The sequence below is a fragment of the Manis pentadactyla genome, chromosome 4, assembly GCF_030020395.1.
Source record: "Manis pentadactyla isolate mManPen7 chromosome 4, mManPen7.hap1, whole genome shotgun sequence".
In the NCBI taxonomy this organism is placed as follows: Eukaryota; Metazoa; Chordata; class Mammalia; order Pholidota; family Manidae; genus Manis; species Manis pentadactyla.
Genome location: NC_080022.1, coordinates 49,893,885 through 49,920,684, shown reverse-complemented (window position 1 = coordinate 49,920,684; position 26,800 = coordinate 49,893,885). Strand labels below are relative to the sequence as shown.

General features: G+C 40.5%; 1 long non-coding RNA gene and 1 other non-coding gene across 2 annotated transcripts in view; both read left to right on the top strand.

The window, feature by feature from the left end:
• The window catches only part of LOC118925444 (uncharacterized), a 212,878-nt gene that overhangs the window by 69,805 nt on the left and 116,273 nt on the right, over positions 1 to 26,800 (top strand). The gene's annotated exons all lie outside the window — the stretch shown is intronic.
• Positions 6,122 to 6,224, top strand: LOC118925487 (U6 spliceosomal RNA). Its single transcript, XR_005030079.1, has one exon. It is a non-coding gene; the product is annotated as a U6 spliceosomal RNA (small nuclear RNA).

The window sequence follows — 26,800 nt, the reverse complement described above, 5'->3', positions numbered from 1 at the left end:
TCTGGGGTCCAAGGGCACTTAGACAATGGAGAAAACAAGTCCCTCAGGTTGTGGTTAATGTCTCTGCCTGTCTCAAAACCTAACTCACTATTGCCTTATTTCTGTCCAAACAACTAGGAGGACTTCAGGATACTTCTTGTTAGATTTATGTACACATTTTAAGGTATTTTTTTTTCTCTTAGCTTGGGTGCATAACTCCCTTTCTAGGGTTTTCGGTGTTCTTAATGTGAATTGGATATGGTGGTGTGGACTAGAAGACTGAAGACCAGGCTCTGTATGTTGCTTCTGAACCTTAAAAACATATGACCTTGGACAAGTGATTCTAATCAAGTTCAGTTTTCTTTACTCATAACAGGGGATTAGCATTACCTGCTTTCTAGGGTGGTTGTAGGTTCAGTGAAATGCCAGTGTGAAAGTACGCACTACATAGTCACTAAAAAATATTTGGCAGGTGTTAGCAAAGCACACTTCTCCAAGTCTTCTGGGGGCTTAAGATTTTTGTCCGTTTTCAGATAAGGAAATCCTCTCATCCCACACTATACCACATCTGTGGACAAATGAAGCTATTCTGCTGAAGTACCCCAGGAATAATATTTTAAACTGCTGTAATTGTTGCAAATTGCTTTGTCTCTCCAGAATAGCCACTTATATGGGGAAAAATTTCTCTAGCTCTTGTGATATGTTGTGGTGGAGGCTGCTTATCATAGATGCTGCCCTTGGCCAGAGGAACTGGCCCCTGACTGAGGCCATTCATAGCCCCCCAGTCACTTAACCATAGTCATTAACCCAAGAATGTGCACAGTGACCAACCAGGCCAATGTCTTCAGTTTAAATGCATGTGGATTTGGGGACAGACAAGTTTGCTTTCCTGCCTATATTGGGGAAAAGCAGAGGCAACAAGTGGAGAGTTTTCCAATGACAACATAAGTTTCTGGACTATTGTCCTTGAGGCCAACTTCAGTTCTGCTCTTCCCAGTTTCATGAACCAACTGATTCTCTTTTTCACTTATACTAACATGTTTGGGGTTTCTCACTTGAAGCCATCATGATTGTTCCAGTGATCTATTATTGTATGACAAACTGCCTCCAAACTTAGTGACATAAAGCAACCACTACAGATTATGTCATGGATTCTGTGAGTCAGGCATTCACACAAGGTACCATGGGGATGGTGTCTGTCTGCTCCACAATGTCTAAAGTGTCAGCTGAGAAGACCTGAAGAGCTGGGGTGACCCAAATACCTCAAATGCTGGGACTACCAATGGGACCAAAGGTCCTATTACTAAGATGGATGGCTCCTTCACACACACTGTGGCACCTGGGTTGGGATGACTCCAAGACTGAAACTGTTGCTTAGAGAATCACTGTGTGGCCTCTCCATGTAGCTGAGGCTTCTCAGAGCATGGTGCCTGGGTTTTAAGAGAGCGTTTCCAAGAAGAAGCAATATTCAAAGATAACCAGGTGAAGTGGCATGACTATTTATGACTAAGACTCTGAGGTCACATAGTATCACTTCTGACTTACTCTATTGGTAGAAGCAATCAAGGAATGGTGACACAGACACCACCACTTGATAGGAGGAATCTCAAAGAATTTAAGGAGCATTAAAAATACAGACAAGCATGCATGCATAATGATCTTAATTAATACATCTGTCTTCCCTTTTCTGTCTTCAGGCTCATTATTCTAGTTCCTTCTTCCATTCAATCCTTACTCTGATGCCTCCAAAGCTTACCTCCCCAGGAAGCTCTCTTTGACCTTCCTTATTTTACTCAGAAATCCCTTTTAATCCTTTGTAAAAGGCAAAAATTTATTTACATTAAAGATAAACAAGATTTATCCTTATTAATCATTGTCTCCTTGACGCTGGTAATGGTTACATCTAGTATAATCTTAGGCATGTCTATGCATCACACAGCCATAGATGTTGAAAGCGGAAAGGGATGTGAGGAATTATTAGTTGATATTCTTAATTTTACAGATTCAGTTCAAAAGACCTTTATTAAATTCAACTCTATGCCAGACATGTGTTAAGTACAGTGGATACAAAGTTGAGGTAATTGTACAAAGTTGAGCAAAGTGCACAGAATTTTTATATAAGAAATTTTTAATCCAGGGAAGCATTTCCTAAAGCATCTTCTCAAAAGTTGGGTTCCACAGATGTTAAGTATTTAATGAAGAAAAAGTTATGTTATAAAATACTTGAGAAATGCAGGGTTCAATAAAAATAAACATGCTTTCTTTGTAAGATTTTTAGGACCCTTTATGTGCATCTGTTAACCTTGAACAAATGTTTGCCAAGAGGTCATTAGATGAACATGCACTGTGCATCTCCAAGGCAGGTGAAGTGCTCTGACCTTATTACTCCTTTCCTTCAAACTTGCACCAGACCTGTATTACTGTGGAAAACACTGAATCCCCCATCCATTAGATTGGGCCTTAAAGGCTGCCTGCCAGAAGCATGCCTCTTTTTGGCAATCAATAATAAGACTAGTTACCATTTGCCAAGGAACTTCCTTTGGCAAGGTCCTATGTTAAAATAGTCTCAATACTTTATATTAGGTTGAACCACATCAGGTTACCATTTTTGCAGGTCAAAGCACTTAAATATTGGCAATTGCGTGCTTCCACCTAATATCACTTAATCTTTATAATGCTTCTATTAGTTAAAACTTAGCTGAGCCAGAACAAGGCACACGGCACTGCGACAGCTGAATAACTGTGTTCTTTCAAATAGAACATCCTTCAATCTCTAGCACTTACAGAGAGACTGAGTCTGGTATGCAGGAGTAGACAAAGGGGATTCCTGTCGGCCATGCCAGCCATTCCTCTATTTCACAGAACAATTAAGCTCTGGCCTAAAATTTCGTTAAGTACTCTGCCCAAACAAAGTCCTACATTAACCAGACACCCTTGTCCTTAGAAGGTAGTTTAACAAGTAGTTATTGTTACTTAATACTGCCCTCTCCCTATGAGCAATTGATTGAAATATTTCTTCTAGCCACGTGTTTTACTCTTTGTGGAAGAAGTTCTGGAAAATACTATTTCATCCTACTTGATTTCATTTTCAATGATGTTTTGATGCAGCATATATAGCTGCTTGGAAGACTTGATAGATCACCTGGTTCTGGGTATATTCTCCCCATTTTTCAGATGAGGAGCTCAGGGTTCAAACAGGTTAATGAACTTGTTAAAGGTCACACCACCAGTATGTGCTAGAACTGGGATTTGAACTCCAATCTGGATGACTCCACATTCAGTTGTCTTAATCACTACAGGGTTCAGCTCTGGCTGCTCTCAGGCATAGTTTCCATAGGTAAGTTGGCAAAAACATGGTGCTGAAGAGCATGGCCAGCCTGGACTTGGATCTTCTTTGTCACTTACTAGTTGTGTATAAAGGGGTAAATAACCTCTCTGTTTCAGTTTCCTCATCTGTAAAATGGAGATAAAGGTGTTGTGAAGATTCAGTGACTTGAAAACACTAGCTATTACTATCATTTATATTCCCTAGACCCATACAGTTAATTTCTATCTTCCTTTCCCCCGCCACTGGCTTGTGTTGCTGGAGGCCCAGTATGTCCTGGGTTTGAATTTACTTAATTTGGAGCCAGCCTGCTTAAGAGCCCACAGAATATGTGTCCACATCCCCCTTTCCACTTGGAACTGATACCCAGCAATTCTAAATGGCCAATATTAGGGGATTAGATGGCACAAATTAAACAGCCACAAATAATCCCCAAGCGTCAGATATTAGATTGTGCCAAGCTTTTACAATTATAAACACAAAGAGCAGGGACAATTTGAGGAAAATGAAATAGAAAATTTAAAACACAAGGAAACTGAATATATAAACAGACAATGGCCAAGACGCATGTGACAACAGGACTCTGACCGACAAGTTCTGCAGCAAGCAGCCTGGGAAGGTGAACCGCATGTCTGCAGCAATCTGCCCAGGACTTGGTCAACGACCGCCAGCTTCCCGACTCAGTGCCCCACTTCCAGCTCAGAGCCAACCAGAGAAAGCAAAATATGTTCCCCAAACTGATCACACAAAATGCCTTCCTTCTATTTAGCCTGACTCCAGCTTCCCCAGGCCAACAGCCTCCAATTAAAGCACACCTGAAGCTTTGTCTTTTGTCTGGCTAAAAAGACTTCCTACCATCCTGCCTGGCTTTGAGTCTTTACCAAATGTAAATGATGGATACTAACTCCTTGCTATCACAAGCTCTGAATAAATAGCCTCGGTCTGTTCTCATTTTGATAGTCTTTGTTTATTTCCACAGTTGTTCTGGGGGTGCCACTGAGATATGGTCTATACTGCCTGTCACCATGGATCACAGCCCTTGACCAGGTGTGGCAGCCACAGAGGCCCCTTGTGCCTCACTGCTCACAGCTCACAGAGTCAACACCCAGTGGCAAGGGAGGACCAGGTCTAAACTCTCTACTCTTGTTCAGTTTCCTGGCTATCTATTCTTAGGTTAGCCACCTGCTTTTGTTACTAGTTCCTATTTGTTCAGCATCCTTTGTGGAATCAGGCCAGTCCTTTTCATCCCTTTTGTTCTCTTTTGTGTTTTTGCAGAGGCCCTGGAAGTCCTGTTGTTGGAGCTACCCTCAGATACTGGTGAATTTGCTGTTCTCACCAGAGCAGGATCCATGCAAACTTCGCTGTGGGTCATTAATGAAACTGGATAAGGTTCTGCTTTCATCCAGACTTTGTCCTAAGAGCTTAGCTTTGATCCAGACAGTTTGCTCTGTTTTGCTTCCTCCTGAGTGGTACTGTCTGCATTTGGAGCCAGCCGACTCTCCTATTGGGGTCCTGAGACACAAAGTGCATAAGCATCACTTTTGACTGGCTATTGCCAGCCCTCCTGGGGGTGTTTAAGTATAAGTCCTCTCCAAGTCTCTGAAGAAACTCATATCTTATATATTCTCATTACAATTCCACTTCTTTTCACTTATTTCTCTAAATGGCATAACTTACACAGGATGATTGGGGCTTTCAGTGGCCAATCTAGGGAAGGATGAACTTGAATAAAATTGTTCATTTTAGAGATGCTTTGGAAAATAAAAGGAATTAAGATGTCTTAGGCCCAATGGGGAGCATTTTGTTTGTTTGATTGGAATCCCAAGGCCTTCAAAGAAAATTCTGATTGAAAGAATTTATTTATTAAAAAATGTTTTGGACAAGGATAATGAGTAATTTGACAAACCTAAGTAACAGTATATTATACTCATTTTCCCTAACAAGCCATCCCCTTCCTTGTCTTCCAGTTGCCCCCATATGTCCAGCTCTCCTTCTCTTTATGGTTCATATCTATCTTCTTCTGAACCACTGTTGACTCTTCTCATATCTTCATCTGAACAAGGTGCCCTACCTTTTTCCAAGGATTATCTCAAAGACCTCAAACTGTCAATTACCTCTAACTACCCATCCTGCCAATGAGCCAGACTTGCAGGCTACAGTCGAACTAGAGCTATGAACCCAATCTGAATGAACAACTATAGTTAAGGATTTCTCTAAACCCAGACATGGCTAGCAATTATTTGTGGAGGAATTTAAAATTGTTTTGAGTACATACAGTCCAGGGCTACCTGACTTATATTAGCTTTAACACTTGTTGGTTGGAACCTTAGGAGCTAAATCCTTGTTGGCAAAGGAATTTTACTGACCCAGAAAGAGGCCTATAAGATCTTTTATCAACAATAAACCTGAGGGTAAAGAAATGCCTGGGAAGTAGGGTATAGTCTCCTAGAAGTCATACCTTAAACATTTCCACTAATATTGATTGGATCATTATTTAATCATACAAACAGAGAAAAGATGACAATATAGGAGATTTTGGAATAGACTATGAAGTAACTTCTGATAATATATGTGAGTTAAAGAAGGCCCTAACATAGAGCAGCCCTTTCATTGGAGACCTATAAGAAAACAGAAATTAGAATGAGAAATAGTCCTGAACTGTAACACCTGGTAGGGCGTTTTGAAAGGGCTCAAGAACAAAAGTGTGACAGGACCCCAAATAAATGTATGATCCTGCAGATCAAACAGATCACCCTATCAACAGTGATGCCTATAGAAATTGTAAACAGAAGGAAAAGGAACAATGGGAAAAATAGCATTCCATCTTAGAAAAGAAAAAACAAGACAAACAATACAGAGAAGATTAGTATGGCCCCTGTACAAGGATGACATACAAATTCATGAAATCTTCCATATTTTTTAACTATATATGTTATGGTGAGCATTTTGTAATGTATATAACTGTTAATCACTGCTGTACACCTGAGCCTAATATAATACTGTATATCAACTATACTTCAATAAAAAGATAAAAATTCAAAAAAAAAAAGAACAAACCAAGACAAAGCAAAGTTCCTCAGTTCAGATCCATGAAAGGGCTCCAAGGAATGAAAAACTACCTAATATTCTGCCTTGGTCTTAAACATGAAAGGCAAATTAACTATAAATATAAAGCCAACATCAGCAACTATGATGCATATCAGGCAGATATGCATGCTGCTCTTTCTACATTAAACTCTGTCACCTTTGATCAACCTCTTCCTTGGAGTAAACACAACACAGGTACAAGGTATTTCAAATAACTCACAGGTTCCCTATCTCCTAGCCTTTAAGTAAAACTCTTGGACCCTCAACTCAAAAACATTCCTTTCTGCTCTGTGGTACTATCCTTGAAAATTTGGCAAGAAGAAGTAAAAACAAGTTTACTTTGCAAGTGAAATTGTAATAGGAAATACACACCAGAGAGACAATTTCTTGAGGTTCCAGAGGTCTCCATTATCATGTTTATTTGCTTTGGGTATATCTTTATCCTCTCCATTATAATTGATGCATATCCCAGATAAAGATTTTGACAGTCTATGAATTAAAAATTTAACTGACACAGGAAAACTAATTGGTACAGAGCCTATTAAAGTTCAGATAGATCTTACCAAACTGTTACCCAAACTTCCCCAACATCCCTTGAACCCAGAGCAAAGGAAGGACTCAAACCTATAGTTGAAGTCTTTTATCCAAAGGCCTTCTGATAGCCTGAACTAAGTATTGTAACATTTCTGTCTTTCCAGTAAGGCAGCTAAATAGATGAAGATACTGGCTTTTCAAGTTCTCAGGGACATCAACAAAATTGTAATTCCTTGATTTTTGGTAATACCTAACTCAATTATCACACACTTTATGTGAATCATTATTTAATAAAAGACTCTGACAGGTGTTATCAAAAACTCAAAACTATATTGCCTTAGCATATGAATCTTCTGGAAAGATTAAATAAGCAATGACATCCTTAGATTAATAATCCTTAAGTAGATAATTAGCATAATTATAACAACTTTCAGTAAATCTTGGCCAAAGGTAATGCTGCTAGCCCTTGGAGTCATTCAGTCTATTCCCGTGAGGACACATCAATCATCTTAGGAACAGCAAGTGGAAGGCCCATGCATTTAGGGATTTCACCTCTGATATTAGTCTCTGCCCTGTTGCATGAAGATGTGGCAAAGTGGTACAAGGGGCTCATGTGTTATCCCCAGTTATTTCACCAGTAGTTTAAAGCCTCCTTCCCACATCTACCTAAACAATGATTTTTAACTAGGATATTTCATCTACTGGAAGAGAGACAGCAGAAAAACTTCTCTTGAGCTTCATCAGAACATACTTAAACAGTAAGTACAGTGCTGAAACTCCAGGTCATTAATCCTTTAGTTGCACAACTAAAGAAACAACACAGAATTCCACACCATTGGAAGGCTACCCAAAAACCTCCAAAAGGATTTTCATGGACCCTCTAGAAACAGCTGATCTTTGGAAGTAGACATCTGATGGAAGACTTTCAGAAAATCTAATGGCCTTAGACAATGGACAGGTACCACCTAAGATGTTGGACCAATATTTATGTATATTTCCTGTTTTGTTTTTTATCTAATTGCTTATTATCACTTACCTTCTCATTTTCTATAGAGTCTTGATTAATATCCACTTAAAATGGCTCCTTTTCTCTTTTCATTACTCTTTATGATAATTGTTAGGTCAGCACATACTCAAACACCATTTTTCAATTACCCCAAACAAAGCTCTGCCTCCTACCCTAAATAATTATGGATATGCCATCAATCACCAGACTGCCATGATAAAAATCTTAGAGCAATTGTGGTCTCTTCCAACAAGACCATAAGGAATTGCAGGTGATTACATTTCCTTTTCCACCTACACGGACAAATGTCTTTAAATAAATCAATGGATGGTTTTACTAGTGTCCCTCTTTCCTAGAAAAAGAGTAAATTATTACAATTTACTGTAATATATCAGAATTTGGATAATATGATTTTGAATTCTACAACATTAACACAGTCACATACTTGCAATTAGGAGAGACTAATAAATATACAAATATGTAATCCAGCTAAAGTAAGGCCTTGGTTATGACCTTATGTCATGAACAACTTTTTTCCCTGAATGTCCATGTACCGCTACTATGTACCTGAGGCCAGGACATCCTGGATTTCTTTGCCTTAAACTAGTATCTCATGCCCATTAGGAGTAGTATTCTGAGACTTATCAATACACAGGGACCCTAAATCTATAAATCATCAAAGCTGGAAATTTCAACTCTGATGTGAGTTCTAGATGGAGCCCACTCTTGATTATACAGGCTTTTGACTTGGGGAAATGAGTTATTCATTATTTATGTGAACAATACAAGTAACATTTCCAAAGGTGAGAATCATACAAATAGAAAAGTCTAAGAAAGATACTATTAACTCTAGAAGTTATTAATGGTATCATTCTTGCCCTAGGTAGAGTACAGATTGGTCTCAACTTGTTGGCGTGATTAGTAATGGACAATTGCATTGCTCTAGATTTTTCCAGTCATGGTGGTACATATGTCATTGTGAATAGTCTTTGCTCCTTTAGATCAATGGAACAGTAAAGGTAAAGCAGGCTATACTTCACCCTGAAGAAAAAGTGACTTCTCAGTTTTGTCAGTCCTCACAGTCTATGGGATTTGTTTCTCTTTGCCTGGATTGGGCAATTGGAATTCCTGGGTCTAACCATCTTAAAGGGACTATTAATTGTTCTTGTTGTAATAGAAGTTATAAAGCTGGTCCATTGCATTTTACACAGAGTTGTAAGAGCTTCTGTGCAGGGACTCATCAAATGAGCACCATAACAATATGACAATAAAAAGGACAAAAAGATCTTGTGTTGCAGTCGACTCTAGAGAAAACTAGATGATCCTGCATCAGGAAGATCTGGATCTCTTGTCTTCCTTGAGTTAATCAATGGCTTGCAGAATGATCAAAAAGAGGACAGAGGGACCGAATATACAAATGGGCAAGGCCAGATCATATATGACAATAGGACCTGACCCAAAGCTGTGAACATTTGTACTTGGATAGCTTAGATCAGGGTTCAGCAAACTTTTTCTGTGAAGGGCCAGATATTAAATATTTTAGGCTTTGTGGGCCATACAGCCTCTGTAGCAACTAAAGCACTCATATGCAATAGTAAACATGTGGACATGGCTGTATTCCAATAAACCTTTATTTATAAAATTAGGTGGTGGACTCATTTGGATGGCTGACTGTATTTACTGATTCTTGGTTTACTTCTTTGTAAGTGAGAAATCTTCCCCTTTCTTTAATAAGAGGGGAACATGGAAGGACGATAACAATGATTGAGTTCATACCATGAACTAAACACTGTATTCAGGGCTTTTATATCCATCGTATCGTTTAACCCCACAATTTTATCTATGCTAAAGAAAGGAAAATGGCATTTTAGAAAGTTGAAATAGATTGTCCACAATGACATGGCTTGTGGGAAGCAGAACCCCCTGGCTCCAAAGGGCTCTTTCTTCCCCTTCACCTCAGCTTCCTTTATTTCCCCCACATGCTTCTGCAGAACCTCTGGCCATGCTTGCTTCTGACTCTATGGTAACAACAACAAAAGAAATAACAATAGCGGTAAAACTTCATTGAGTGATGTATTTATGATATATATATGCTAACTTATATTAAATAAAAATACATTTAATCTCCACAAAATCCCATGAAGTCTATTTCCCCTGTTTCACTGATGGGAAACACCAACTTCACAAAACTAGAAATTGGTAAGTTCAGCAAAGTACCCCCATTTCCCAGCTCCTAATGTCCTAACTAGGACTTTGTTTCCTGGTCAACATTTGTTTAATTAACACAGGGGAACATTTTATTCTCTCTGGACCTCTTCAAGTACAGCTGCCAAGTCAGTTCTGACCAACAGAAGTAGATGAGACTGGATTAACACTTTTGGAGGGAATATCAAGTTCAGTGCAATGAAATCCTGTTCAAGCAATGTGAATTGGTGTCCAGGAAATAGCAGCAACTCTGGTGCTTTGTCAACAACTTGGCAATGAGGCTGAAGGCCACCTGGATTCCTCTTTAAGGAGTTCCCCAAATGAAAATCAGCTTCTCAGAACATCTGACCCTTAGATCACCCAAAGTTCTGGGCAGGAAGAAGCCACTGTTTTTGGCTGATGTTTCCCAAAATACAAATGCAGTTTCTCAAGGGTAGGAAATCATTTTATTTTCTTAAGCTGTCTATTGAAGGAGAGAGAATTCAGGATCTTCCTGATGCTACTGTGAACTCTTTAGACTTTTCCTTTTGCCACATTATTTTGGATGGTTTTCTGGTTTGACCTGAGGTGAGCTTCTGAGGAGAAGTGGGCCTGCCTCCTAGTCTCCCCCTGGGCCTCCTCTCCTGTTTGGTTGCCTGTGCTAACAGAATGTTCGAGGCTGCAGAGCAGGCTTGGGGTGAAACTTTCAGTGGGACTGGTCTAATAAGGAATGTGCTATGTGAGTCCAACACTGCTTGACTCTGTCAGAACCTGCCCTTCTATCCTCAGATGCTGAAATGCCACTAAGAGAGGTGAAGAAAGGAGAGGAGACCAGGGCAGGGAAAGGAAGGGAGGGAAGAGAAAGGAAGATAAGAGACATATCTACTGCTTATGTCCATAGGTGCTGGTTCATACCTGTGCCTTAGATACAAATGAGCCTTTGAAAGCAAGTATCTAGAATTTCTGCCTCTATAAGAAGATGCCAATTTATCCTCCAATAAGATCCATGCTGAGTAGCCAACAAAATGACTGATGTCCATGACAGTCTCCTGCCCAAAGTCTTGTCTTGGCCTCACAAACTCTTGGTTTCCAAGGAACCCTATAACAACATTCTCTTGGGAGGACACTCTGAGTTCTAAACCTTCACACTGCATCTTTGACCCCTCAGAGCCCTTCCCTCCAATAATGGGCTTGATGTGTAACCCCCAGCACCCTGGCATCTATGTCCTAGAGGTCTGAGTGGTCATCCAGGTCAATGCTTCCAAGCACGCTCTGGGGAGCCATGGAGCTTCCTCGGACACCCCCAGGAGTGAAGGCTCCTTCCTCCGTTCACCTCCCTCTGCCTCCACACACAGCCTGTTTCAATTTGGAGCAGCTCCACTTTGAACTGCTTTGCATATTGGGCTTCTGTTCTTTTGAAGGAGGATTAGAGGGCTAAGAAATGTTTGATTGTCACTGGTGTAGCCTAAGCCCCTCTATGTGTCTCATCCATCTTTATAAGCCTGGTGCCTACAACAGAATCTGGCACAATGGAGGTGCTTAATAAATATCTACGAATGGAAACAAATAAATATTTCATACCTTTGTCCATTCATCTATTCACTGGAGAAACACTTGTTCAACTCCTGTTGGGCCATTAGGACTACTTACCCATACCTTCTGTGACCCCAGTGACTGCCAGCCTTCAGTTAGCCAGTGTGCATGGATAGAAAGTATCCCTTTCTTTCCCCATGACACTGTCTCTGTGCAACCTGTGTACAGAATAAAAGTAAGGTAATATTAATAGGAACAAACATTATTTTTTGGCTTTACTCCCATTCTGTTACTGCACATTTCTTCTCCTTTGCTAAACTCATTTCTCTTTGAGACATGCTCTGCTGTAAGCTTCGTTTCCTTACTAACACACAAGGTAGAAATGGTGGGAAGAGCTTTTCACTGTGAAGATTACAGAGCTTTAATAGAATGTATATCTGGAAATGCTTTGAGAAAAGGAAACCACTCTTCAGGGGTCAGAGGTTGGTATTAAGTAGGGCTGCCTGCCAGCCAGCTGGGTACTTGTGATAAATTTAGGATGCCAGGGAGAAGATACTCACCCAGAAAAATTCATGCTGTGGTTAAAAAGGCACTTTGCGGTTAAGTCTCAGCCAAATCTTAGTGTTCTCCACAGGGACAAGCCACAGCTTGTTGGTAGAGTCTGTATTTGGTATTAGTATCATTCTGCCAGCTGTTGGAGCTACACTGTGGCTCTCTGCTTTGTTCAACTAACGTTAAAAGAGTACCTTTAAATGTTTTATTCATTCGTGCATTCATTCACCCATTCATTCATTCACTGCTTCATTCAACGAATACTTATGGAGCTCCCACTGTGTACTGAGAGTAGAGCGATACATAAACAGTCAAGAATCCTTGCCCTTTTGGAGTTTGTACTCCATTGGTGGCCACACACAAGGGAAAAGAGAGAGAAGGATGGGGAAATATGTGGGATGTCATATGGTGTTAAGGGCTGAGGAGAAAAACAGAAGCAGGGAAGGGAGACAGGGAGTGTTGGAGGGATGGGATCACCATTTTGGTTAACATGGCCTGGGGAGGAAACACCTCAATACAAAGATGACAGAAACTCTATGGGTTCGGTATTGGTTCTGTTTTATAGATGAAGCACCTTTGCTCAGAAAGCTGATGTGACTTGGTTGAGGCCACACAGGAATTAGTGACTGAGTAGGTATTTGAACACAGATCTATGTGACCTTAAGTCCAGGCTCTTTCTACAATGCTACACTGCCCACATTTTTTCATCAGTAAAACATGGGACTGGGCTAAGCCAAGACATATAGAATCCTTCCTTTCTGGTTTTAGCACGCCTGGTGGCAGTGGTCTTTTCTGAGGGGTATAGAGCATTCTTAACTGTGATAATTTCAGAAATGACTGGTGTAATATTGCCTACTCTCCTGCTCACTTTGGAGTCATTATTTCTGGTTAGAGATTTGGCCTAAAAGTTAGACCCAGTATTGAAGTACATAAAGTCACAAAGACTCAACACTGAAAAGTGAAAATGGAAGGAACTTCAGCTGCTATGTGATGCTGTTCAAACGTACCAATATGGGAAACATCACTATTTAAGGTAAAAAATTATTTAGATTTTTTAAACAATACTCATGAAGATCCTAGAAAAATAACGCTAAAGAAATTTGAATACATGGGATGCTAGAGAATTCTGGAAGGGGGTCCAAACAATCAGGCTGTGGATGAGGCGGGAGAGTTCTGGGAGCCAGTGAATCCTGCAAGGCCTGATGTGAGAGGCATGCTGCTACCATTAGTGCTTTCAGGGCAGAGCCTACAGAATTAGATACTGAATCTTGTAGCTAAATCCCAGCATGAGGGCAGAGACTGTCTTTTAATTCTCCTCTATCTGTAAAACCAGGCATAGTGCCTAGTACTTAACTGACATTTCAGTAAATGTTTAATGAGTGTATAATGATAAGGACATCTGAGATCATGTAATACAAGGAATGGATGCTGGAATTGGGAGTATGTATCGCTCTGTCCACATTCCCTCATCTACTCCTGAACTTCACTCCTGCTCTCTAGGAGTACCTGTGTATTAGTTTTCTAGGGTTGTGATGAGAAATACCATACTGGGTGGCTTATTTCTCACAGTCATGGAGGCTGAAAACCCAGGATCCAGGAGTCAGCAGGGTTGTTTGGCGAAGGCCTTTCTCCTTGGCTTGTGGATGGCCATTGTGGATAAAATGAGAGTTCCTGTGGCCAGGATTCTCACCTGGCCCTGGTTGACTAGCTCACTGCACACCTGTGGGCAATACATGGCTGTTGACTCTATAAAAGAGCTATGCCCAGTGCTCTGGGCATGACACGGTGGCAGGGCTGCAAGGCTGCAGGAGAGCAGAGCAGAGGCTGGAGTGGTGGCAGCGCTGAGGACAGAGACCCAGAGGATGGTGGCTGTGTGGGATGGCTGTGCAGGCAAAGAGGCCCAGAGGATGTCTGTGAGGACAGAGGGGCCCAGAGGCAGAGACTGGCTTGCTGCACGCAGACTTGCTCTGAATGAACAGGATTTTAGTGACTGACCTGCCACCTGGAAATAAAGTTGGGTATAACCCTTTCACCCCAAGAACGTTTTGCTGTCATTTTCTTTGGTCACATTGAGTCCATAACAAACTTGCCGGGGGCTGAAACCCATTGGCAAGACAGCCATCTTCTCCCTGAGTCTTCGCATGGCCTTCCCCATGAGCCTGTGTCCTAATTCCCTCTTCTGGTAAGTGCAAAGTCATACTGGATTAGGGCCCACCCATATGACCTCATAAACTGTATACCACTTTAAAGGTACCATCTCCAACTACAGCCACAGTCTGAGGTACTGGGAGTTAGGACTTCACGTGTGGATTGAACACCCTACCAACCTCTGAACAAATTACCTGTGCATACGTCCTCCTCTCAGTCCTGCTTTGCAAAGGATCATCAGCTGAGCTATGGCACTGTTAAATTCACTTCCCCCTCTTATCTCACTGTACATACCTACAGTTTATCTACCTATCTAACTACTGTTCTATTTTTTGTTATTGTTATTAGTGGTTGTGGAGTGTGTGTGTGTGTGTGTGTGTGTGTGTGTGTGTGTGAAATTGCATTCAAATAGAAGATCTGGTCGTTTCTTCAAGGAAATTCTCTTAAAATTATAATAGTGTATAGAAAGGAATAGACCTTTCTTTCATGCCTAATGTTTAAGCAGCCTTAATTATCTAGTGCTTTCAACAATGCTCTGCTGATTCCTGAGCTGTTATAGTTTAGGTAAGCCCCATTGAAGGCTGTACCAACCCCTTCTGAGCTTTCTCACGACTAAGTAATTATGACTTGATTGATGGAAAAGTAAGCACACCTTGATTGCTTATGTAATTTTGAATTAATTACATTACTTGCAGATCTGTATGTTGTTGAGGAAGGTGCTTATCAACTGATCCTAATTAATGTATAACAACTTCATGATATACATAGAAGCTTTAAACACTGAAGGTGTTATAGCTCCCAAGGTTCAGCTCATTCATTCATTCAACAAATATTTATGGAAGCTTTAATATATGGAAGGTGCTGTGGGAGTTGGTGTGTAAGGCGGGGAATGCATAACACATGGTGCCTCTGACCTAAGATGGGAATGGCAGGCGCATATATATAATCACAACATGAAATGGCAATATACAGAAAAGCTGATGTAGCTTTCTGTTGTGATCTTCAATTTTACCAGTCCAACTAGGAAAATAAAAACCACTTGGAGGGAATTTCATGTAGGGAATTGGTTACAAGGGGATAGAGAAATCATAAGCTAGATCTTGCAGCTAAATTCCAGCCATGAGGGCAGGGACTGTAAGGGGGGTCAGGCAACCCAAAGATCAGCAGCAGCAAGAAGCTTCTATGCCCATAGTTTTGGGATCCAGGGCAGGTGAGGCTTTCTGCAGCCCAGGGGTGGATGTCACCAGAGAAAGTGTGGCCACAGCTGGCCTTCCAGTGGGATCTGTAGCTCTGGAAATGATGTGGCTCTTGAGCATAGGGAGGAGGTGGGTGGTGCTCTGGCTTCCCCCTTCCTTTGCCCTCTAGTCTCATCAGGACCCCTCCTGGGAGTTGCAGGCTAGGGCAGTGAGCCCTTCTGTGATGTGGAGCAGCGGAAGGGTGGAGAATGGTTCCGACAGCGGGCTAGCCTAAGCCTTGCACTGAACTCTAGGATTTATTGCTGTCTGATACACGTTACCCTTAAATGTGGAGAAAATGTTTTCGTTATACAGAAACCACATATAAAGCCTGCTCTTTGTGAGTGAACTGTCCGTATGTGTGTGTGTGGAGGTGGGGGGTCTGGGGTGCACACCTGGGGAGGGTGAGAGTGGGATTCAGTGGGATGCTTGCCTGGAAGAAAAGGGAAAGAGAGGCTCCTTCCGAGGAGTGAATTGAATGGGACATGCTTACTGGCAAGCTGGCTACCATCAAGGTCAAGTGTGGAAAGGGGGAGAGGGGGTTGGACCTTACTTCATGACTGAGCTTACGTGGGTATCCAATAATACAGGAGTGTGAAAATACAGCCTTATGGGGAAGCACTGAGCAGTGGTTAATCTATTGACTAATTAATTCAACAAACTTCTATTAAAAACCATCTATGGACCAGGTTGAGGGTCAGATGCTAGTGATAATATGATGTGCAAAAATAGACTTGCTTCTGGCCATATGGATTTTATAGACTAGTGGGTGAGAAAGATGTCTATTTTTCAAATGATCACAAATAAGAAAAAGTACTAACTGTGATAAATGCAGTAAAGGAAGAGTGCAGGGAATTATAATGATATATTGTAGGGGGGATACTGATCTGGCCTGGGAGGTCAGGGGAGGCTTCCTAGAAGAGGAAGCAAGCGATCTGAGATTTTTAAGTATCACAGGAGAAGGATTAAAAAGGATGAGGAGAAGAGTGGGGAAGTGTTCCAAGGACAAAGGAAAGTCATGCAAAGGCCCTGGGGTGGGAGGGAGTATTTCAGTGAGATGGGCTCTAGTGGTAAGTAGAATCACTTGATGGAGTTTTTCAAACAGGTTAGTCAACTGTAGTCAAGAGGACCTATGTGTCACTCCTTTCTATAACCTTCCAACCCTACAGTTACATGGGTTACAGCATTTAGTTGCTTGCTGACTTTGGGTTAAATCCAGTGAGATACGACTTGAGAGATAAAAGAACAGCAAGAACCAGGTGTTTTAGTGCATTGAACATATCATGCCAGGAAGTTGGATAAGCATATATGACAGTATATATAATTAAGTACTATAATAAGGAATCTAGATCTAGGATTGGAAGTCAGGGAAGAAAGCAGAGTGGGACAGGGCTTCCTGTTGTTGTCATGTCTCCTCATCAGACAGCTGGAATTTTCCACCCTGCAGGAGGGAGTCTGAGTGAAGAGAATTCTTGGCAGCCAGCAGGTAATCTCTGCATCAACTGTCAGATGTGTCATTCTTAGGAGGGAGCAAGGACACGAGGGGGGGGTTCCCTGCTGCTTTGTAACAGGTCCTTCATACATATTGTCTCAGTCTTCATATCAACTATGTGAAATGGTAAGTATTATTGTTCCTATTTTATAGACAAAGAACCTTAATGATTTCGATAGCATGCCCATGGTCACACATTTAGACAGTGACCAACATGGGGTTAGAACCTAGTTCTGTCTGATTTTAAACTCAATGCTCCTACATTACACAAGGCTTTTTTCTTCCCTGGTATGCTTGGTTTTCTTGCTTTATTCTCTGTACCACATTGTATGTTCTTAATAAGAGAGGGAGATGAAAGAGTGGGGAAGGGAGCAATTATTTTTTTTGGAAAATCTGCTGCTCACCAAGCAATATGCTCGCTAATTTCATAGAATATTTCCTTTAATGTTCACCAGAAACTGCATGCTATATGTAATTCTCTCCATTTTACTGGTGGGGAAACTAAGTATTGAGTCTAAGATATTTCATCTAGCAGGGTTGCAGAGCTGGGATTGTAGGACCCTTGAGCCTAAATTCTGTGCTCTTTCCAGCCCCTCACATTCATCTCTGGGAACTCTTAAGTCATTGTTGTAAGTGCATTGTTATATGCCTTCTGATGTTCAATGATATTTATTGATGTATTTACTTTTTAAAGAAACATTTCTTGTGTACCATTTTTGTGCTGGACAGTGTAGTAAACACAGAGAGGGTAAAAGAATTCTTTTAATTCCTTTTTTGTCTTATAGTCAATACCAAATTGTGTGTGTGACATTTAATTGTTCTTATACTATTTCTTGGATTTTACTTAATGGATATTAGAACTTGAAGGGATCTTAAAGATCTAGTCAACGTTTTAATGCTTTAAAATATTCTTGTAATCAGGATGCAAAAATTCCAAATAAAACATTAGCTAGCAGAATCCAGCAGCATATTAAAGAATACTACACTCTGAGGAAGAAGAGTTATTTCAGGATTATAAGGATGAATCAATATACAGGCATATATTAATACAATTTTTCATACTAATAGATTGAATGAAGAAATTTCTGTGATCCTTCCCAGAGATAATGAAAGGTAATTGAATAATATAATATCACATATATCTTCTGTATATACAAATTATATATGCATATATAATACATGATATAGATGTATAAATGCAGTCACACACTTGTCTACATGTATAACACACACACACACACACACACACACACACATGCTTCTGAAATTCCACAAAAGACAAGCTGAACAAATAGAAAGGCATAAACAAAAGTTCATGGATAGGGAGACTCGATCTTATAAAGACACAGTTTTCTCCCCTATTAACTTACAAATTGAATTTTAATAAAAATAGGAAAAGATCTCTAAAAAGCTCTTATGGAAAAAAACCATAAAAAAGAATAGCCAGAAAACACAGAAAAAGAGGAGCAATGATGGAGCCTCTGTTCTTGAAAATATTATAGCATATCAGAATACTAATAAATCAGTGAGGTATTGGCTTGAAAAGAACAGAAAGTCTAAATTCAAATATACATGGAAAAAAGTTAGCAACTCGAATCAGTGTGTGTGTGTGTGTGTGTGTGTGTGTGTGTGTGTGTGGAGTGGAGGGGAGAGGAAACAGACCAGTCCATACAGTAATAACTAGGTAACCATTTGGAAAATACTTGGGTTCATATTCACACTGTACTTTAAGATAAATTCCAAATGGATCAAAGATTTAAAAGTAAAAAATAAAATTATAAAAGTAGTAGAAGATAATATGTAAGAATTATTTTATTACCTGGGAATGGGAAAAAATATTTTCAATTATTATACAAAATACAAAAGCAGAGAGAAAGGGATTGATAAATCTCATTTACACATTAAAAAAATCTGTATGCAAAAAATGCTATAAGCAGAGTCAAAAGACAAATGACCCTAGACAAAATAGCAGTAGTTTACCTCAAAGGGGTCATCCCTTTAATTTATAAATAGCTCTTACAAATCAATAGAGAAAAGATCATCGGCCCACTAGAAAAATGAGCAAAAGACATGCATAAACAGATCATAGAAAAGGAAAATCCAAAACTAAAGACTTATAAAAGGAAGAGTCACTTAACTTTTTGCATACTAAGGGATATGAAAATTAAAATTATGCTCATATACCATTTTTACCCAACAAATTGTCAAAAATTCAGTTTTGACAATACCCCATGTTGCCAAGTTTGTGTGGAAACACTCTCACAGTGGGAGGTAAACTGGTACAGTTTGAACAATATCAAACAAAATTACAAATACATCTATCCTTTGAACCTACAATTCCACTTCTAGGAAATTATACTATGGCTGTATTTGCTCATATGAAAAATGACATATGCAATGTTATTAGTCACAGCAAAGGACTAGAAACAACAAAGTATTCATAAAAGAAGACTAGTTAAATGGAATTATGCAGCTGATATGCGGCCTTTAGGAATCAATATGGAAAAATCCCCAAGTTGCATTCTTAAATGAAAATGTCAGGATGTAGAACAGCATGTGTGGTATGAAAAGAAAATACAAAAGAAGTATAAATGCTTATATTTGCTACTACACTCCTTAAAACTATCTCTGAAAGGACACACAATGATCTAATGATAGTGACAACTTTTTCTGTTCTTTTTCTTTTGGAGAAAAGTGTACTGGGGTATGTGGGGGATTTGAATAGGAGAAATATTTCCATTTGATATGTTTTTCTACTGTATGAGTTTTGAAATGTGTATAATACATTAAATTTTTTTGAAACCCAGCTCCTACAAAATATGTGAATGAACAGACCTTACTTTTTAAGGGATTTTTTTAGGGGGAAAAAGGGGTGAAGTTTGGAAAGCCAACCCAGAGACCCATCCAACGAACCCTCTCCACTTCTCAGTGATCTCTAGAGTACCATTCTGAAATTCTGGTACCACAGGGGCAGTTTGAAAACCAACTTCTAAGAATCCAAGAATTAGTGTATAGAGAGTATCTCAAATAGGCCTAGCACATAATCATTATCTTGGCAAATGTTAACTTTAAAAGATTTTTATATTTTCCATGTGGGCAAACTGCATCCCACAGAAGCAGTCAATGAGATTTTAAGATCCTCTTTTAAATTTCTTATATGGTGCTTATCAATGTCTTGACACATAGTAGATATTCCACAAGCATATGGTGATGGATTGACCTCATCTTATGGTATTGTCACTGATTAATAAAGGTCATATTGTTGGTGGAGGCATATGGGCATGACTGTAAGAGATATCAAAATACAGTAGCTTGTCCTGTTGTGGACCTGTGGAGCTTCACCTCCTGAGAGAAGAATGTTCAGCAGACAATGTGAAATTACAACCCATGGAGGCAACGTGGCATAAGGGAAAGTGCACAGAATTTGGGGTCACAAGATCTAGCTCAGACTCATGATTCATCACCGAACAGCCTAGTAGGTCCTGGGTGGATCTTTTCACCTGTTTCAATCATTGACCACATCTCTACAATATCCGTCCTCCTTTCTTCTTGGGCTGTTGCAAACTTGAAAGATTTAATTAGATTTGAAAGCATTTTGAAACCATAAAGTAGCATAGAAGTGTGTGGCACAATACATGACAACTTCATACTGCATAATGCATCATGTCTCCATGCATAAATGGTGGAGGATTTGTGGCTGGTGAGGACAGTGTTAAATTTACAGAGCAACCCAAGGAGAGACTTGCTTGGTATAAGGGGAGACCCAGGACTGATGGTAGGCACTTAACAGCATGTTCCAATTACAGCATTTAAATCTAATTGCATACTCTGTTAATCTCTGTCAGTGCGGCATCATTTAATATCATCATGGCAGCCTCTAATATCGTAAGCAATGTGAGCTAAGCTGAGACTATTGAAAAAGTTCAGTCCCAGGTCTTCATATCCCCTTTAATTCTCTCTGTCAATTATGCTGCAGCCAAGAGTTCAAATAAAGGTCTTGGGATCCAGGGTTGCAGCTACCTTTTTGAAGTGAAGCCTCCTATAAATACACAGATTGTATCAGGAGTCTCATTCCTGGCCGTGGTTATTTCTGACGGGTTAGTTTCAGTGACTAGTCCCTGGGGTATAACTTACTATAGGATTATTTCAAACAAATACTGTAAATGCAGTCTGTTTCATAGATTATAGTCCTGGAAATAATGTTATATCACTTGCACATTTATTTTCCTTCCCTCCCCAACCCCTTGGCTCCAGTAAGTTTGATGGGAAAAAAAACCCAGACACTTACTTAGCTCAGTTCTTTGCACATAGCAAGCTTTTTATCTTTGCTTATTTGTGTCATAAATGATAACCAATTAGCATGAAACCTTTGGTCACAGACTTAAGATTTTAAAATGTAACTCTTGAATCATCAATTTAGGAATCAAATATAAAAATCAAATTTAGGAATACCATCAAACTGTGTTTTAATCTAGTAATTAAGAATCATTTATTCAATCAACAAACACCAGATGAGTGAGTGCTTTCTGTGTCAACATTGTGCTGGAGCTCTGGCTGAGCAATTATGTTCTTTCTGAAAGAAACCTGGGCTCCAATTCCAGCCCCATGTTTTACAAGCCATATGCTTAGGTGATTTTCCAATCTTCTTTAAATCCAAGCTTACTTGTTTGCAATATTTTTGCTTCCCTCAAAGCTCTGTTTGGAGGATTAAATGAGATATTGTATGTAAAGTACTAAGTACAGTTTTGGGCATTTGACTTTGACATGTTTAGTTTTTGCTTAGTGTGTGGATAGTTATAATCTATCAGCCAAAGGGCTAAGCCCCTTCCACAAAGTATTGATTCATTTAATGTTCCTGGCAGCCTTACAGTTAGATATCACTATATTCCCACTTTATAGTTGAGGAGAATGAGACACAGAGAAAGTATTTTGTCTGTGGTACCACTGCTGGGAGGTGGGGAGCAGGAATTTAAACCCAGGAAATGGGAATCCACAGGTGTGTCCTCTAAGGCCACAGTAAGCCTTCAAGGGCTTTTCTTCAAATCTTTCTGGGAGGTGAGATTTACTAGAAGCAATGCAGTTTTCTCACCTGAAAAATAGGCATAATAATAGAGTCAGTATTTAGAATAGTGCGTGGCAGATAGTGAGCAGTATATTCCTCATGTGTTGTTATTATTATTTGTGGGCTTTCAGTATTTGCCCATGATTTGGCTCCTTGAATTGGGTGTTCCCCTTTCCGGAGGTATCTGAGATGAGGTTACTCACTTGAAATACATGAGGTTTGCAATCTCCTTCACCTGGAATTCCTGCAGTGGATAGGAGTCCCAGAGATGGAGATTAGAGGAGAGGGAGACAGCAGGATCAGCCCACAAGGCAGAGAGCATGGGGCAGGCTCTGCAGGGGGAGCAGTGAGAAGCAGCATCCGGTAAGTGATGGGATGCCCTGCAACTCCTAATTGAGGTGAAGGCATGGCCTTCTCCCCTTCTGTTTTAATACTCCTGAAGAGGAAATGAACTGACTCCACCTTGGCCAAGGTCACACCCCGGGCCACAGAGCTGGGCAGGATTGCTGTATCATTCTACATAGTCTTTCTTTTGGAAGCTCCACCCAAGATCATTTCAAACATGTTGAAATGCAGCCACATCCTCTATTTCGTATAATTATAAATAACCGTATGAGTTGAATTGTAGTCTTGTAGCCCACAAAATGTTACGTTTATGTAAGTACCTAATTCAACATTAATTCATTTTGATTTGCAGTTTGGGAGACAAATCTACATCTCTATATATTTTATGTATGCAGGTCCCAGGCCCTGAGCTCACAGTCCCTAAAGCATTAAGCAGTCTTGGCACTGGTGGTTGGGAGCAGATGATTTGGTCAAAACAAAAAATTGGTTGTAATGATTATCTTTCTTTCCATTGATTTCTTTTTGGAAACTTTGCTCAGATTCTGGGTGGTTGGGGTTTCTCATGCATGAGAGGGGAGAAAGGTCACAGGCCCTTGCTTTTCTTCTTTTGGGATTGCTTTTCTCTCTGGTTGGTGAGGTAAGATTGTCTGGGGATTCCTGTCACTGAGGGGGTGAGATTCTACCTCCAAAGGCATCATGGGTCAGGATGGGGCTTGGTTAAAGGAACCTGGAAATGGGTGTTTAGGGTTCAGGTCTGATGCCTGAGTGGGGAAAAAGATTCTGGAACTGTCCCATGTGCCTCAGTGCAGATAGCTGGGGGGGAGTTAATAATGGTGTGACCTTCAGAGGGGTTATCGGGATCATAGATTGGAAGCTGTAGGACCATGGATTCCAGTTGAAAATCCAGTAAACTCCAGTGCTCTTCATTGTTAAGACCAGCAGAACGTTTGCCAAAGATATCTGTCTTTGTTCTATGGGGGCCCAGAACCATCTTGGAGGTTGGTGTGAGTCACCTAATTTCTGGCATCCTAGAAACAGAGACCTTTCCCTTGGGAAGATCTCTATGAGGTGGCCACTGTTCTTACATTAACCAGGGTAAGCCCTGTAGGAGCTTGGTGAAATGTCTTAAAACTTAAAACTTCCACGTTTGCTATTTTGGTGACCCTTTATCTGCTTCTTGGCAGGGACAAGCAATAAAAACCCTTATAATAAAAAGGGCTAATGAGCTTGCCTTCCAGGAAGCAACATATATCTAAAAAGATACTTAATATAAGCCAACTGAGAGGTACTTATGGGAAGGCAAAGGTGGGCCCATAGATGGGGGCAGGTTTCAGATGGGGAGCGAGGGTAGTGATAAAGAACTCAGCATTCTTAATTAAATCAATGTGTGTTTGGATTTACTTCAGAACTTATTAGCTGTGTGATGTTGAGCAAATGGTTTAACCAAATTCAGTGTCCCTATCTGTAATATAGGTCTAATTATTTTTGAGACATAATTCCCATAAAATGCTTGTCATAGTGTTTGGTACACACAGAAGTGTAACAGGGAATGAAACTAATGTGGAGAAAGCTCATAGCTGGCAACAAAAAGTTATCTCACATTCTAAAGTCAGGGAAACACCTGCTTCAATGCTCAGCCTTGGCCACATAGGTTTTGCATAGCATGGCATTCCAAAGAAGTTATATGACAACATCCCCTAGCTCCTTAACCACTGCCCCTTGTCTGATCAAATAAATCCGTGTGTGTGTGTATGTGTGGAGAAGTTATTTTGGAGAAAGAACTTAATGGAAGTTGTTCTCGTTTTCCCACTCTAATTAAATTATTGGAGATTCTCAAGAAAGGAAAAGTGATAGCTCATTCTCCAGATGAACGTTTGCTGGATTTAAGACATATCCCCCGGGTCCTGGAGTTTGGAGACCTAAGTGGTGCAGAATATTGCAAAGAGGCAAAGATCATCCTGCCTGTTATTGTGGGTTCTCAAACAGCAGTGGGAAACCTCACATCCTTGTTCAGGCCTTCAGTTAGGAATGATGAGTGTAAGGAAGTGGGTGGTCTGCAAGTTTGTCAGAGACTTCTGCTGGTACCAAGCTGTGTGCTGCAGTCAGATTGAAGATGTCCCTGAGTGTCTTGGGAGGCCCCTGCATCAGGCCAGGTCTGTGCAGTTAGTGCTCGCCTATCTCAGGCCTCGAGGAGAAAAGCGGTGGGAGAGGAAAGAGAAAGGCCTGGGACTCGTGAATGTGCTCCTCACAGTCTCCTGGGAAGCAGATAGCTCCCTACTCCACCCCCACCACCCCTACTGCTGCCATGTGAGCTAGTCCGTGAGGCAGGGAGGAGAAATAAAAAGCACAAAAGCATGAGCACATATGGTCAGGGATGAGCAGGCCATGCTCCTTTCCTTTCATAGCAGCCCCTGATGCCACTTAATGGAAGACACAGGACGGAAGATGGTCTTGTGTGGGATTGAGTATTGACCCGAAATGAATGAGAGGATCAGTCCCCGAACTGCTGACCCAGGTTCAACTATTGGAAGGACCATGGTATTATCAAACGGTTGTCTGGCACCTTGAAGGTCCCCAAACCATCCCCAGCTCCACCTCTCCACTGACATGTGGTGGTGGTACTTACAAAAGCAATCAGCATATAACCGAGAGATATAAAAAGATGGGAAAGGAGTATAACAGAAGTAAGCAGGGAGTGCTATGGGTACCCAGTCAGAAAGTGATGACTAAGCTTATGCAGGATGTGTGTGTGTGCTGGTACAGATGTTGATTAATCACTCTCTAGAAAGAAAAGCCCCGATGTGAGTGCCAATTTCTGTAGTGTAAGTACTGCTCCCATGGCTCTCAGCATGAAGTCACAAAATGAAGAGTTGAGAAGAAATGTGCAAAATCAGCTCTAGCAAACTCATTGCCGCTGCCTCCAGCACACCAGAGTGTATGTGTGTGTGTGTGTGTGTGTGTGTGTGTGTGTGTGTGTGTGTGTGTGTGATAGAGAAAGGGAGAGAGAGTGAGTGCATCAGAGAAGGCTTTCTGGGACCCCTGATCTAAGTCTGAAAGGATGAGTAGGAAGTAACCAGGCAAAGAAAGTTAGGAAGGACATTCCAGGCAGAGGAATAGAATGAGGGAAGGAAGAAGGCTGAAAATAGCATGACTTATAAGGACAGATAGTTCAGTACACTTTCTGGTGGCTTCTGATGCTCAGCATGTGTTCAATTCTATTTTTTTTATTTTTGTTACAAATGACATGGTTATTAAATAAATTAACTCAAAGTGTCACCACATTTAAATCTATTCATTTTATTGATTTCATCATTCATTTGTCAAACACACAAACACTTATGAGAGCTTACTTGTGTCGGTTAGGAATTACAGATTTAAAGATGAGAAGAGCAGAGTATTTTTCTCAAAACTCTCAGCGTGGTTGGCAGCAGAACATAAGCAGGTACATGTAACCCTGCATGGCGAGCTCACTGGTTAAAGAATGCATACATTATTAGGTGTTGTGGCAGGCTATGCAATGGATTCCAAAGATATTCACATCCTAATTCCTATAACCCGTGAATAAGTCACCTTACATGGCAAAAAGGACTTTCCAGATGTGATTAAGGACCTCGAAATGGGCAGATTATCCTCTGTTATTGGGTGAGGTTTAAAAGTAGTCACAGAAAACGCTGATGTAAAGACAAAAAACAGAGTAGAGAGAAGATGCTATCCTGCTGGCTTTGAAGACTGAGGAAGGGCCATGAGCCAAGGAATGTCAGGAGACCTGAGACCCTCCAGAAGGAATGCGGACCTGTCACAAGCTGATTTGGGTTCAGTTAAACTGATTTAGGACTTATGACCTTCAGACTGTAATTTGTGTTGTTTTAAGCCACTGACTTTGTGGTAACTTGTTACTGCAGCTGTAGGAAACTAATACAGGGGTGTTAAAGGAAACAATGTAACAGTGATTAAGAGTCTTGATTTGTGATTCACATGGTCTCTTTTACTATCATGGCCTTATCTCTTGATAGTTATATAACTTTGTGCAAGTTACTAACTGCTTCAAACCTCAGTTTCCTCATGTGTAAAATGAGGTAACTATCCTACTTCATAGATTTAGAGAGCGCTGTGAACTTACTGACATATTTTCTTTTGTACTGAGTTCATAGTGAGCGATCTTTAAATTACACTTTTCTTTTAGACTATCAAGTTTCTTTCTTCTTTCTGCTCCCTTGATCTAGCTACTCATCTCCCAGGTTGGTGACTATAACTGAGTAAGTTGAGAATTAAATAGGCTTTTGTGATCTGGCCTGGACAAATGGCTACCATTTCCAAA